Source organism: Camelus bactrianus, unplaced genomic scaffold, assembly GCF_048773025.1.
Source record: "Camelus bactrianus isolate YW-2024 breed Bactrian camel unplaced genomic scaffold, ASM4877302v1 HiC_scaffold_15, whole genome shotgun sequence".
NCBI classification, from domain to species: Eukaryota; Metazoa; Chordata; class Mammalia; order Artiodactyla; family Camelidae; genus Camelus; species Camelus bactrianus.
The window spans coordinates 111,016-122,535 of NW_027413928.1; the positions used below are offsets into that span (position 1 = coordinate 111,016).

At 50.2% G+C, this 11,520-nt stretch overlaps 1 long non-coding RNA gene and 1 other non-coding gene across 2 annotated transcripts; both read right to left on the bottom strand.

Annotated features, from left to right (window-relative positions):
- Positions 1-223: 223 nt before the first annotated feature.
- On the bottom strand, positions 224-4,009 carry LOC141576682 (uncharacterized). Its single transcript, XR_012505102.1, has 2 exons — positions 3,816-4,009; positions 224-2,614 (listed from the first exon to the last, which is right to left on the bottom strand). It is a non-coding gene; the product is annotated as an uncharacterized LOC141576682 (long non-coding RNA).
- Positions 2,329-2,437, bottom strand: LOC141576686 (U6 spliceosomal RNA). The gene has a single exon (XR_012505106.1). It is a non-coding gene; the product is annotated as a U6 spliceosomal RNA (small nuclear RNA).
- Positions 4,010-11,520: the final 7,511 nt, after the last annotated feature.

The following is an 11,520-nucleotide window of genomic DNA, read 5'->3' on the forward strand; positions in this document are numbered from 1 at the left end:
GAGGGCACCCGAAATAGCTCAGCAAACTCTTCTCCATCCTTAGAAGACAGACAGACAGACAGACAGACAGACAGACAGACAGACAGACAGACAGAGTGTGTGTGTGTGTGTGTGTGTGTGTGTGCGCGCGCGCGTGTTTGTGCGCGTGCGGGGGTGTGGGAGAGGGAGGAGATGACGTCAGCGTACTGGACACTGTTTCAGTGACATGGGGAGTGCTGTCAACTAGGAAGGAACGTCATGTATTCTTCAGCCTTGTGTCTGTACAGGTGGGTACACTCAGGGTTCCAGAAAGGATGGGATATTCCTGGCAGTCGTCTACTGCCCTGGCATCGAGGGCTGGCTGGCTGGCTGGCTGGCTGTCATCCAAAGTGGAGGCTCTCGTGAAAGGGACGGAACCGAGTCCCGAGGAGATGCCTCCTTCACTGACTTTCATGCAAACACAGTGGACCACAGCCTCCGGAAAGAGGGTGGGTGGCACACGTGGCCCCAGTCTGTTCTGTCCATTCGGCAAATGGCCTGGGTTAGGGGAAACCCAGCATGGCGACCATCCGACAGGCCGACCCACCGACCCACGGACGTTCTCGGTTTCTCCCAGCTTCCTGGATGACCTCCCCCACCCACCCCCACCCCACCCGCATTCCTTCACCCACCGTGGTGTCTGGTGTCAGGGCACTTGGAAGATGACTCCCATTGTTCAATAGACAGGGGCAGGAAGATTCCTATAGGACCGCAAAAACAGTCAACTGGCCATACATACATACATACATACATACAAACTTTTTGTCCCCAGAGGCCTCAGACCTCCTCTCTCTGGACACGCTGAACCCCAGTAACTGGCCCCCATTCAACTGCCACATAGTAGGGGTCATCCAGACGTTCTTGGGATGGTAGGTATGACTTCCAAAGGGGTTGAAGCCTTCCTTCCCCCGCTGCAAGCCTGATGCCATCAGCATGGCCAGGACACTGCTACAAACAAACAAACAAACAAACAAACAAATAAACAAACAAACAAACAAACACACACACACACACCACCACCACCACCACCACCACCAACAACAACAACAACAACAACGACAACAAAAGACAAACACATGCGTATGTGACTTGGGGACATACTTTCCGCAGCCTCCAGGGACGAAGGCACTCGCTTCGCTGGGTAAATCCTACGAGGCTTCACTAAAGCGCTTGCCAACTTACTTCTCAGAAAGATCGATCTCTGCCCCCATCACCCGCCATCATCAGGCAAGGTCGTCAGAATCCATGGGAGATATAGACTAGAAGAAGAAGTAGAGGAAGGAGGAGGAGGAGGTGGAGGAGGAGAATCAGTGACATGAGGTGTGTACGACTTCTTGTCTCCAAGAGGATTGAGTTTTAAATTTTTTTCTTTTCAGATACAAGGGAAAATAAACTTCTGTTTTTTCCCCTTCCTTCCCTTTTAGAGGCGGACACCCACATGGTAACTATCATACCTCTGTCAGCAGAATGGAATCCTTTCTCTTTTTCTCCCTCCCTGACCCTTCTGGGATTCAGAAATCCTCCGTGAGGATTTTTCTATTCTTGGCAGCAGAGTTATTAGCATCATTGACTTGCAGGCAAAAACTTAGGTTTCCATTAAACTGGGATAGACATGCATGGATAAGAGATACTAGTGCTACTCGTTTTCCTTAGGGTTCCCCTGTGTCTGTGGGGGGTGTGTGTGTGTGTGTGTGTGTGTGTGTGTGTGTGTGTGTGTGTGTGTGTGTGTGTGTCTGTGTGTCTGTGTGTCTGTGTGTCTGTGTCTGTGTCTGTCTGCCTGCCTGCCTGCCTGCCTGCCTGCCTGCCTGCCTGCCTGTTTATTGTAGGAACTCTCTGTCAATGGAAGTATAGTTGACTTACAATGTTGTGTTCATTTATGACGTACGGCATAGTGATTCACTTATTCACACACACACACACACACACACACACACACACACACACACACACACACGTATACTTTTTCAGGATAGGTTATTACAAGCTATTGAACATAGTTCCCTGTGCTAGACAGTAGGACCTACTTGTGTACCTAGTTTGTATAGGGTGGTTTATATCTGCTAATCCCAAACTCCTGATTTATCCCTCTGCCCTCCCCCGTTCCTCCACCCTACCCTGTCCCCTGTGTTAACCATCGGTTTCTTTTCCATGTCTGCGAGTCCAGTCTGTTTCTGGTTTGTAAATAGGTTCCTTGGAGTCTTTTTAAAATGGAGTTATTTATGTATGGATGGGTGTCTTGACTTACTTTCAGATCCCACCTAGAAGTGATGGCATAGGATATCTGTCTTCCTCTGGGTGACTGACATCACTAAAGCTACGGAACGCTTCACGTATGTGCGTGTGTCGTCCACGTTCAGGGGCCGTGCTGATCTTCACTGGATGGTTCCCGTGTTAGTCGATGTGCTGTGGCAGCAAGCGCTTGCCTTAGGGTTTTTGTCTCAACCTGAAAGCCGGCCCGGAGACTGAAGGTCTTCTAGTTGCCTCCACTATCTGCCTAGGACCATCTCCACGAACGTTTCCCATTTTCTCTCACCCTTTTGTCTTGGCATCATTGAGTACTAAAATGCTCCGTCTCCTGAAGCCCTGCAGACTGAAGCTGGACAACGGGAGGTAAACGTCAGAGAAATGGCCACAACAGCTCCTGTGGAAACCATCCTAGGGCCTGTTTTTGGAGGAGCCGCTCAGAGAGTTGAGCCGAACACCCCAGGACATCATCAGAGGCATTTCAAACTGCTCGAGCCGTTTCGATGACCCCGATGTGTGGAAATCTCCTACCAGACTGACCCCCTACTCCCGGCCCTGAATCTGGTTTCTCATCTGCTCCAATGATTAACCTTTTTGCTGTACTTTGGTTTTCCACACAAGTGCCTCTTAGGCGATACCTGACTGCTTGCTCCCTAGGCCTAGCTTCAGAAGCCCATCGACACCACCGCCTCCTGAGACGAGATACTACAACTGTTTCCTTGAACAGACCTGTTCTCAGAACTAAGAAACTGGGTCCATGAAACGCAGGCCCTCTAGGAAACTATTCCCTCCCTCCTGCCCCCACACCACGCGCACGCACGCACGCACGCATGGACGCACATGCACAGTCAACAGCCCAGCTTTTAATGTGTAAAACTTCCAGGGAAGTTACAGAATAGGGAAATGTTGGGGTCCAGAGTAGGCTGCCCCAAAATGTGCCCGATGGACTATGCTGAATGAAAGGGACTTCACAACTGGCCAAGGGGGAGGGTATAGGTCAGTGGTAGAGTGTGTGCTTAGCAAGCAAGCACAAGGTCCTGGGTTTAATCCCCAGTACCTCCGGTCAAAAATAAATACATAAAATCGAATTCCTCTCCCCGCCCCCCCCCCAAAGTATACACTGCTGTATGTCAACTCTGTCTCAATAAAACTGGAAGAAAAAAAGGAAAAAAAAAAAAAGATTTAACAAAAGAAAGAAAGAAACAAACAAAGAACTGCCCGAGGCAAGAGGAACACTCTGGCCCTCCTTTCTGCCTCCCTGGAAGCAGGGGAAAAAGAATTTTGTTTTTTTAAAGTCTCCCATCCCAGAGGAATCTATCAAGTCAGAGGTCTGCTTCCATGCCCTTCCATGATTCTCAAACGGTGTAGTGGGGTTTACCCAGATTAGGAAAAGGAGGGGACTCCTTTGGCCTGAGACCAGGCGAGATTCTCCCCCTCCCTCCCGCCTCCCTCCGTGCAGTTGGGACGGGGTGGCCTAAGGGTGGGGAAATTGAAACCAAAGAACAAAAGCCGTTCAACAGAGAGGAGCCGGAGGCCAAGTCAAAGGCTCTGACCTGAGCACAGAGCTTTCTGCATTTGAATGAAGCGATTGAACGAGGCCCTGCCGAATGGATCCTCCTGACGTCCCCGCCCCCGCTTCCAGGAGACAGTCAGTCGATTTGGGACCGATCGGTGGAGAAGGCCTGGGAGGCGGCGGCGGCGGCGGTGGCGGCGGCGGCGGCGGAAGCAGCGGCGGGGGCGGGGGGGGGTGGAGCGCGGGCGGGGGCGGGACCAACGGTCGCTCCAACTCTGCCTGCCTGCCTGTCTGCCTGCCTGCCTGCCTGCCTGCCTGCCTGCCTGCCTGCCTGCCTGCCTGGGGCTGAGGCCTGAGGGCCACGCTGGTTCCTGCCACTCAGGGAAACTTCTGCAGGTGTTGCCGAAAGATCGCCCTCCCCCACCCCGTCCCTGACGAGCCAAATAACCCAGAGACAGGGTCTTAGAGTTTAGAAGAAAAGAGGCAGCTTGATTGCTTTGCTGGGCAAAGGGGACTCACAGCAGGCTAGTGCCCTCCAAACTGTGAACCCGTCTTGGGGTTGGGGTTTCATGCTTCTGTGGACGAACAGGTTGGAGCATGAAAGGGAATCACAACAGGCGGGAGCACAAAAGGTGCTCATGATCAACAAGGGTCTCTGATGAAACTTCCTCCTAAATCTGGATGAGTGTCTGATAACATGGGACCTCCTGGTGGTCTAGTAGGTCATCAGCCCGTGACCTTCTTTATCTGGTCAGACTCACCCGGCGGCACCAGCGCCACGGAGGAACTCGGGGTGGGGGGTGGGGGGTGGGAGGGGGCTGGTCGTTCTCCTGAGCTTATCCTCCCGTGACTCCCTTCCTGGGGAAAGACTCAGACGCCAAACATGATTGTCAAGTTGAACGATCAGAGGAAGGTCAAATCAAACAGTTAGAATCGACAACTTTAGCTGTTTTTAACAGTGGGCCTGGAGCTGGGAGCGGTGTCTGGTCAGTCGAGTTTGCTGATGGTTCTAAAAGCAAGCAGTAAGCATAAAGCCAAAAATTGGCTTAGCCTAAGTGCGGCCACTTCATGATTCCTCCTTCACTGGGGGCTGAGGCGTGGGGGAGGGCGGGGGTGGGGGACAGGACTGAGGTGGCGGCGAACTTCTCCGTGAATGCTCGGAGCCGAACTGCTCTCTGGGCCTAGGTCTGAAAAAGGCCTGAGTCTCAGCTATGTCAGATTCTCTCTCTTTCTGGGCACATGGACTGACTCGCCCCGCATCCTCCCATCCTGTCAGACCCTTTGGACACACACCTCCACCTGAAGAGTTCTTTGGCCTCGTCCAGAAAAAACAAACACACGCACGAACAAAACCAAACGAGCACACAGAAACCCTGCTGATCTCCTTGGACCCCATTCACTTCGGAGAGTCCCTCTCGTAGAAATCCCCTCTGCTCGATGATTTCACCACAGCCGCCTCCCTTTCTCCGGCACAGTGACCCCCCACCCCCACCCCTGCGTGGGCCCTGTCCCTCTACCTATCAAAAACCAAACCCCAGGAGAAAAGAAAATCAGAATGCTGTTTTGAGCCACTGGATCTGTGAAAGGAACCAAACAGAAAGCTGAAATAACCAAACCAGCCGAACACCAAAAGCGAACAGACAGATACCCCAGAAAGAAGGGCACGCCGACCCTTGCCCCTTTCCTTCCTGGAATCAGGACATAACATAGATCTACACCCCACCCCCCACCCCACCCTCCCCAGATGTCTTCTTTATGCCGGAACGAGAGTGACGTTCTTATTGTCAACGGTGCTGTTATGGAAATGACAGGCCGGCCAAGAAACAAGCACCACTCGGAGGGTTGGAGTACTCAGATTTATTACGCCGGCGGGCTCAGAGGGGCTTCTGCTCCTAAGCCTTGAGCACCTCCAAGACGTGCACGTGAGGTTTTATAGGGTTAAGTACCAGCTTGGGGTATTCGGCCAATAGGCACGCAATAGCTTTAGCAACATCATTATCACGAAAGTAGAGGCAGTGAGGCAGCAAACCAACATTTCAAGGCCAGATATGTCTCTTTGAAAATCCAGCTGGCTAGCAAAATATGAACAGGGAATCAGCAAACCGGCACTTATTAATTTAGATTTACGAGTTAGCCCAGCAGAACTCAGATCAGTAATCCGACACTTGTTACACTTAGATTTGCGACTTAGCTTGTTATCCCAGCTGGGCTTTTCCTTCACAGTGTAAAGCGGAGAAGGAGAGAATTCTGTACAAACAGACCTCGATGAAAAGAATCCTCACCCTCTTTTAGGCCCCCACCTCAACACACGTGCGCGCACACGCGCGCACACACACACACACACACACACACATGCATGCACGCACGCGCGCGTATAGTTACTCCTGTTCTCTCTCTTTCTCTCTCCCTCTTCCTTTCTTACTGATTTTTTAAAAATGTTTACTGATAACACAGAAAATAATTGCTTAAATGTTGTCCAGGAATGATATTCATTTTTGAAAACATGATATATATTGTAAAGGATTTGGGCTCCCTTAGAAAAATCCCAGTCCAGGCACGATTGTATAGCACCTCCTTTCACTTTCAAGTGTCTCATTTCAGACAATAAAGTAGCCAGTCATCTTCCTTGTGCATGACCTTTGTAACTGGCACAAGTCAAACGGCACAAAATTCAGACCCAATCTCCTGATCCATATGATTCTCATATTCTTTTTTTTTTTTTTTTTTTTTAGCGAGTCCAGAAGCTATGGGTCTGTGCCAACCACCCGTGGCTGTTCACTATCCAGCATTTCTTCCATTATCTTTATGTTGTCCTGTTTCTTGGAAGTATTAGTGCAGCTACTTTTCCCGATGGTCTGTCTCTGTCTCTGTCTCTCACTCTTTTCTCCTTCTTTTTTTTGGGGGGGGGAGGAGGGGGATGGGTTTGATTAGGTTATTTATTTATTTTAATGGTGGTTCTGGGGATTGAACCCAGGGCATCATGCATGCTAAGCAGGCACCCTAACAATGATCTATATCCTTCTCTACACCGCCCCCCCGACCCTCCAGCACCCCCCCCCGTCCCCGGCCAGGGCCTGTCTTTGCTCAACCCAATAGAAAAGCATTTATGTTTTGCCAGTTTCCTGGGTCCTTCTTTGTTTCATAAAACTGAGAAGAAATACACGTGGAAGTTCTCTCCTATGAATTGAACAGACTGAAGATCCTTTAAATAACCAAATGAGGTGGAAGTGCAGAGAGTACCATACGGGAACACACCGAGGCACATCGTCATCAAATTGACCAAAATTAAGGATAAGGAGAAAATATTAAAATGAACGAGAGAAAAGCAACAAATAACATACAAGGGAACTCCCGTAAGGTTATCAGCTGATTTTTCAGCAGAAACTCTACAGGCCAGAAGTGGGTGGCACAACATACTTAAAGTGATGAAAGGGAAAAACTGACAGGTAAGAATACTCTATTCAGCAAGGCTCTCGTTCAGATTTGAGGGAGAAATCAAAAGCTTCACAGATAAACAAAAGCTACAAGATTTCAGCACCATCAAGCCGGCTTTACAAGGAATGATAAAGGATGGTCTCAAGTCATCAAATCCTAAGAAAAGAGAACAAAAAGATGACAGAGAAAGGGAGGGGGGGAGAGAGGGAGAGAGAGAGGGGGAGAGAGGGGGGGAGGGAGAGAGAGAGAGAGAGAGAGAGAGAGAGAGAGAAAGAGAGAGAGAGAGAGAGGGAGGGAGGGAGGGAGGGAGAGGAGACCTTCGAAAGATTGCTTTGCCTGTTTAGGGTCTTCCGTTGTTCCTTAAAAATTTTGAAATTGTTTGTTCTAGTTCTGTGAGGAATGTCGTGAGTATTTTGACAGGGGTTGCATGGAACCTGCGGTTTGCTTTGGATAGTGTGGCCATGTTGATAGTATTGATTCTTCCAATGCAAGAGCACAAGGCATCTTTCCATTTCTTTGTGTCATTTCAGATTCTGGAGTATAGATAACCTCCTCGATTAAGTTTATTTCTAGGCATTTTACTGTTTTTGACTCAATGGAAGTGTTTATCCCAGTTATAAAATTCTGGTTTTTAAAGTGGAGGGGGGAAAAAAAAAAAGGAAAGGAAGGGCCACAAATGGCAAAATATCCTTCTTTCTCATGGGTGAATTGTATTCCATTACGTGTGTGTATGTGTGTGTGTGTGTGTGTGTGTGTGTGTGTGTGTGTGTGTGTGTGTGTGTGTCCCCTCTTCTTTATCTATTCAAATATTGATGTGCACTTAGGATGCTTCCGTATCTTGGCAATCATAAATGATGTTGCTGCTAATAGCAGGGTGTGTGTATCTTTTTGAATTCATTCTTCTTTTGTGGTTGGCTTTATTCCTTTGATAAGTATGTAAGTTTAAAAAGCTAAAGCTCTAAACCTTCCTGGAAACAATGAACAGTACATATATGTAAATTAAAAATATATGTGCAGTAAAAACATTTTAAAAAAATAAATAAATAAAAAAGAACGAAAGACAAGGAAATTAGCTATCAAGCCGTGAAAGACATGGAAGAAACTTAAAAGACATCTTACTAAATCAAAGAAACCGGTCTGAAAATTGTTACCAACTGTACAATTCCAACCAAATGACATCCTGGAAAAGGCAAAGCTCTAGAAACAATCAAAAGATCATGGTATCCAGGGGTTTGGGGAGAGGGAGGGAAGGAGGAATGAACAGATGCAGCGTGAGGGATTTTTAAGGCGATGAAATTATTCTGTAGGATACCATAGTGGTGGCTGCATGTCATTGTACATTTGTCAAAACCCATAGAACGTACAACCTCAAGAGTGAACCGTCCTGTAAACTATGGACTTTGATGGATAATAACGTGTCCATGTCGGATCATCAGTTTTACCAAATAGGCCACACTGATGAGAGATGTTGAGGGGAGTGGAGGATATATGTGTGGGTGGGGAGGGCTATGTGAGAACTCTCTGTATTTTCTGCTCAATTCTGCTGTGAGCCTGAAACTGCTCTAGGAAATAAAGTCTATTAATCAAAAACAAAAACAAAAACAGAAACAGAAACAAAAACAAAACACCCAAATGAGGTGAACCAGGATTCAGTCATCCAAAATGGAGCTGGACGGCCAGTGGGAGGAACTTTGTTGCAGACATAGTCCTGTTTCAGGGAGGGGGACGTTGTCCCCTCCCTCTACACATCTTGAGTTCTCTGGGCTGGACTGATCCAAAAATGGACCCCAGACGGATCGTTGAGCAGGAGCGACAGGGAACCTACTGTCTTTCATTCAAGCACTCATGTGTCCCCGAAGCAGGCAGCTTTTCTCCGTTTTAGGACAAGAAATCAGCCCTTTGTGCGAAATGGGCCGGGCTGAGAGCCTTTGGTTTTGGGTGACCCGTCCGTGAAGAATCGAGACGGAGTTTGGGTTTTGGGGAGGGGGGGAAGCCCCTGAAAGAAGTCACGAGGTTGGTTGGTTTCTCTAGGCTTCCGGGGCCTGAAGGCTCTCAGTGGGTGATCAGGGTGTTTTCCTAAGTCCAGATGCAGGGAGGGCACCCTCCACGGAAGTGATCGATTTCCCGCTTTCAGGGAGACAGAAAGAAGAGTCTGAGGGTCCCTCTTGCGTCTGCTGGCCCCTCGGCTTCTTCGGTCACTCTCATTTCTAACCCATCCGTGTGCCACGGAGGCACATACATGTTTGGGGTGGCCTCTCCTGGGTCCCGACACCGGCATCAATGGGGGGAGGGGGGGCATGAGTGGTCAGAACTGTATCAAGCTCAAGGGCACCACCAACCGGTTTCAAAAACAAATCTGCCAGCAGCTGCTAGCCGCAGCCTGGTCGTTTCAAAGTTCCCGCCTTGCTCTTGTGGTGTGTTTTCTTTCGTTTCCCCTTCTCCACTTGCCCCGTGGGGTAGTCTGATGACACACACTTCCAGTGCTTCTTTCTTGCATCTGTGTCTCCTGGGCTGCAGTCCTAAGAGCCCCCCCCATCGCCCCCGTCCCCCCAATCAACTCGTTTCTTTACCCTCCACCAGGTCTCCTGGCTTGGAAATCTCGGCTCACAGCATGTGTCTCGTGTCCTCTCTGAATTCACGGGCCCAGCCATCCACCCTAAGGAGACGGAGGGAGGGAAGGAAGGTTTTGACCTGGCGACCTTCCTTGCCGGCATCCTCCGGATTTGGGACCCTTCAGTGCGCCACCTGCCACCCGCCATACCACTCTCACCCTGAGGCCTAGCCCTCGGGGCTCCGTCCACGCGGAAACCTGAACGCGGACGGACCTGGACGGTGGGCGGGGTGGGGGTGGGGGTGTGGAGGGGCTTGCTTCATCACTGCCGGAACCGTGGAGGCGACCGGGACAGACGCGTCCTTCAAGAGGTGAAGGGACACGTCGCCCGGGCTAGGTCCGTGCCACAGCATGTGATTTGGCTCTAAAAAGGAAACCAGGGACCCGTGGAGCCGAGAGACCTGTGGGAGACAGGCGGGGCCGATTCTGCGTGCCCCTGACTCCCTGAAAGAAGCCAATCTGAAAAGGTGGCATCCTGTAGGGTACCGGCTCTAGATGACATTCATTCTCAAAAGGGCAAAAGCCCCAGAGAGGGTGAAAAGATGAGTGGGGTCGGGGGTGGTGGTGGTGAAGGTTGTCTGTGTGGGTGTGTGTGTGTGTGGGTGTGTGGGTGTGGGTGTGGGTGTGGGTGTGGGTGTGTGTGTGTGTGTGTTGTGGCGGGGGGTTGTTGATGAATAGGTGGAGCACAGGGGACTTTTAAGCAGCGAAACTCTCCGGTAGGTAGGTCCACGATGGGATGAAAACCAACGTGTTGGATATGGCAATACCTAAGATGGGGTGAACTGAAAGAACCCTTCTGGGTGTCCCGCCCCTCAGCCGAAGTTTAAAGTCCTTCCTAAAGCCAGAAGGTAAAGACACACGAGAGCAATCTGAGGGGCCATCGCTGAGGAGTAACAGCGAGGCCAGTGAATCCAGTGAAAGACTGACTGACGTGGGGGCCTGGGTCCCTCGGCTCGACCCCCTTCCCCGGGAAACCGAAGCCTTCGACGCAGGGATGCGCTTTGACACGCTTCTGTCTCATCGGAGAAGGCTTCTTCTGCCTGGCATTGCGTGACGGGGCCGAGAAACCCGTCCTCTCCTCCTCTGCGTGAGGTAGCGGTCGCTCCCGCCTTTGCGCAGCGGTGAAGAAAGCTACCAGAAACACGGTTCTGCGTTTCTCTCGATACCGTGGGCGAGCGTCACGGCTTTTCCTTGCGTTCCACCATGCAGTCAGATAGCATTCTCAAAACTAAGCGTGCCATGCAAATTTTCCTTTTCCTTTTTTAAAGTGACTGTCAAGAACTTAGGCAGCATCGAGTGAAAATGTTGGGCACCTTCATCTCTTGGTTTGTATGGAGCCAGCTAGGTCATCAGACCCACGTCACCATGATTTCTGAATTCTAAGATCCTTTCCAATCCATGATATTGTACACTCCTGGGTCATGGGATGTCACTATGGCTGATCAGGTCAAAGGGAATGTGTCCCTCCAGAGCACTTATTAACACGTCAGTTTATTTAAACGACAACAAAGGAAATTCCCTTCGGGCGATATTCATTCCACACGCTAAAGGAAAGCGATAGGTTGTGTGCCTGAGCCCACACAGTGTGACGCAGGAACGGGGTGGGGGTTGAGGGAGGAGGAACTCTGGCTAGTGTCCAGGACCTAACGGGAGATAGAGTGGAGGATTTTTGCCCTTCTTCAGGGACAGGGTGAATCGG